The following is a 4,316-nucleotide window of genomic DNA, read 5'->3' on the forward strand; positions in this document are numbered from 1 at the left end:
GCTTGAACAATACAATATTGTGATATTAGGTTGTATATTTTTTTTAGAAGCAAATGGTTGAGTTAGCTAACAATTCAAATTAATTAGAATAGTATTGATCTCGAATAAATAGAATAATTACCTAGATGGTTTAACCACTAATTGTTTGCTCAATTTTCCTAGATCATAATGCGTTTAGTTTTAGTTTGAATTTTGTATGTGCCATTGGTTCAATTAATATCAATTAGTTTCTTAAGACAATTTGGTTAGTGTTTCTACCTCAAATTGGTTGAAATTTTATATTTAAATCTAGTGATGAAAATGTCATTATGAAACAAATCAAAATAGGGAGTTCTATTTAGACCAAAACTTTCACAACCCCTCCCCGAGTCCCTCGACTTTCCTTGGCATCAAAAGAGGGTGGGAGGGTTAGCAAGCATTGCCACACTTTGACAACCCTCACCAACCAACTAACCTACATATAACACAATAACCTTCATACTAACGATGCATGTCGTTAACAAAAAAACAACACAAGCTAAATGCTTAAACACTTGTACTTTTTGATTGAAAAGAATTCCCTCTAGACTTTTCCTTAAAGTTATTTCCTTTGAAAACAACTGAAATCTTGCTCCTTCTTTCCACTATCACTTGTTATAGTGATAACTTGTTTACTCTTTTCCTCGGGCTCTTCTTTCTCCATCAAACTTTGCTTTACTCTTAGTGTATTCTCGACTAACCGTGAAAAGTCGATCCACTTGGCTATGACTATAACTAGAGTACGAACTTTCTTACATAGTCCTCTTCCAAACCTTCTGCATCTAGCATTCTCACATGCAACTATTATTATAGCATACCGATAAAGCTCCTGTGTACTTCCTTTCATACTTAACCACTGAAAGTGTAAACCCTAAATTCAAGAACCCTTATGTCTTTTAAGAAATTCAAAAACTTATTAGTGGTCGAGTTTAGTTGGAGAAAAATGGTTTAAGATTAGTGTTGAAAGAAAAGTTGGAAAAGAATTTTACTAAGGTTAGGTGGTTGCTAAGTGTTATGAAAGATGTGTCATTATTTTAGGTATCATAGTTGGTATGTCATTGTAGCCTTGAAGAGGAAAATTTGGCCAAGGTATATAGCTAGTGCGATTAGGACTTAGTGTTTAGTGTTTTTGGAACAACACAACTCCTTATACTGAGCCGAAGTCATTACTAAATGTAAAGCACATGATTTAAGCCATAAGGTTTAGTTAAAACGACTAAAAACCTCAGAATTTTATTTATAAAATCAAATCAGGGTAATGTGCATAGTATAAATAAATATAAAAATCCTACTCGGGCCCTATCTACTTTTAAAGAAATGAAATAGTAAATAAGGAAGAAAATGAAACTCAAGTACTAAATGTCTAAAACGGGGTGTAAGCGGAAGCAGAAATCCCTATGGCTCGTCACGGTCAGTTCTGGTCGCTCGCCAGCTTGCCCTTGCCTCTACCTCGGCCACTACCTGAAAAACATGACATGGAGAGAGTGAGATAAAATACTCAGTAAGGGACTTACTCCTAGTCCCACTAGGTACCTGTTAACCTCCTATTAGAGTCCTGAAAATGGTACCCAATATCTGGCACGTTCCCGAACACGTGCAACATGCGCTTCCGTAGGAACGAAAATCTGGTCTTCGGTGTCCCCGGGGGAGCACCTAGGACATACTGGTCTGTAGTGAACCCGGGGGAAGCACTAAGACAATCGGGCTGCGAGGATCCCGTCGAATCACTCGAATCAATCTATATCCATGCTAGACTAGCGTCCCGTCGGACTACGCATTCCTAAATAGGTGGTGATCCCGAAGGACACCCATGCAAGTACGACTCTAATAGGCTAAGCTAACAGGTACCCTAACCATAGCATACATATATATAACATCATCATGTAATCATATTAGTCTAATCATCATCTCAAATCTCATCACAATATCCAACATACAGTTATAACAAGTCAGTCATCACATTACCATGCCATCATATAACCACATCATCAGTCACATCATGCTCTCATTAATTTACATGTGTTATACAGTCTAGTCCTTAACAAGCATAACTGGAGATGTATGCGGTCTCATGGTTCGAATCAAATCTCTTACCTGGAGATTTGCTCAACGAGTCCTAACGGCCAGAAAAAATGTGCTTTCCAAGCAGCGAGGTCCTAAATGTTTAATACGCCAATTTTCATGATTAACTCGCCAAAAGACCCAAGACCTAAAAAATGTAGTTGAGACAACTTACCCTATGTCGAGGTTGCAATGCTTGAGCCCTTGCTGAAGAAATTCCACGCTCCAAGTCAATTGGTCCAAGGTGTTCCTTAAGAGAAATAATTTAATTTAGTCCAAATTAAATTATTTAGGTTGAAATTCAAGTCTCGGCTGGGTATGCAAAGAAACCCATTTGACTTACAAAAACAGGTGCAAAGGGACTGGAGAAGGCTGGCGGCTCAAGGACAGGCGGGTCAGCTCAACTAGAGAAGCAGGAACCGGCTCGACTTGAAGGCTGGGATCGACTTGGACACGGCGCAGACAGGCGCGACGCGGCGCGGAGAGGAGCAGCTCAACTACGACGCGGGCGCGGCTCGGCTTGGGCGCAGGTGCTGTGCGCATGCGGCTCAGCTGGTGGTGCGGACGTGGGTCATTCGGGTCGCGGGGCGGAGGCGCTATCGGGTCGGGTTTACGCGTGAACGAGGTGTGGGTTTCTAGACTCGGGCGAATCGACGGAGTTCGCGGGACGATCCGGTTAACACCGCGGTCGACGGCTGGGCTTTAGCGGTGCTCGACGACGACTTGCAGACGGGGGAGTTCGGCTGGCGAGACGCGAGTCGGCTTTCGATCCGCGAAGGCGACGGCTGGAGAGCGTGGGTTGGCATCCGATCCGCGAAGGCGACGGCTGGAGAGCGCGGGTCGGCTGGTTGGGCTGCACGGCTTCCCAACTCTCGACTCGACGCGGTGGTTGGCGGAGAAATTACGGCGGCGGGGCGAAGCTGTGGTCGGCTGATCTGTTCAGCTGACTTGCAGGGACGTCCGACGCGGTGTCTGGCTAAAGGCGGAGCTCGACGACGGGCGAACGGCGGCGGCCGCACTTGCTAGGTTTTTTTTCCAAAAATTTCTTTAGGTTGCTCTCTCCTTTTCTTTTCCAAAAGAAAAGGTTCTACTTTTGGTACACGGGTCCCAAGGCTCATTTATAAGGAAAACCCAAAAGAAATTCCCTTTTTCTTTTCTCTTCAATTAATTTAAAACAAACAACTTTCTCTCTCTCCAATTAAATCTCCCAATATCTTAAATTTTAAAAAATTATCCAATCACAACATCCCCTTTCAAAAATATATATATTCTTTTCCAACTAAAATATCAAATAAATTCGAAATTTCCATCACCACACTTAAAAATAATAATAAAGGAATCAAATTTGTCGGGGCGTTACAATCTTCCCCCCTTGGAAAACTTTTGTCCTCGAAAGTTCTAATCCTCAAACAGCTCGGGTGCTGGGCTCTCATGTCTTCTTCTCTCTCCCATGTGGCCTCTTCAACTCCATGGTTTCGCCAAAGAACTTTGACCAGTGAAATTTCTCGACTACGGAGCTTCTTGACTTCCCTTGCCAAGATCTCGACAAGCTGCTCCTCGTAGCTCAAGTTTTCACTGATTTGCAGTGGCTCGAAGTCCACTACATGCGCTGGGTCTGGGACATACTTCCTCAGCACAGAGACATGGAATACATCGTGCACTGCAGAAAGAGATGCGGGCAACGCCAAGCGATAAGCCACGAGGCCAATCCGCTCTAATATCTCAAACGACCCTACGAAACGCGGGCTTAGCTTCCCCTTCTTCTCGAACCTCAGAACACCCTTCATAGGTGCTACCTTTAGAAAGACCATGTCTCCCACATGAAACTCGACATCCTTACATCGTACATCATCATAACTCTTCTGCTTGCTCTGTGCTGTCAGCATACAAGATCGAATCTTCTGTATGGCTGCATTGGTGGTCTGAACTAACTCGGGGCCTAGCATCCTCTGCTCACCGACCTCGCCCCAGCAGACAGGAGATCTACAACACTTACCAAACAGAGCCTCAAATGGTGCCATGTCGATAGTAGCCTGGTAGCTGTTATTATAGGCGAACTCCATCAAATGCAAATGGGAGTCCCAACTCCCTGAAAACTCTAGCACAAAGGCTCTCAACATGTCCTCCAAAATCTTGTTCAACCTCTCTATTTGACCATCGGTCTGCGGATGAAAAGCTGTGCTGAAGTCTAACCTCGTGCATAATGCAAGTTGAAGTCCTTTCTAGAACTTCGATGT

This window comes from Cucumis melo, chromosome 6 (assembly GCF_025177605.1).
Source record: "Cucumis melo cultivar AY chromosome 6, USDA_Cmelo_AY_1.0, whole genome shotgun sequence".
NCBI classification, from domain to species: Eukaryota; Viridiplantae; Streptophyta; class Magnoliopsida; order Cucurbitales; family Cucurbitaceae; genus Cucumis; species Cucumis melo.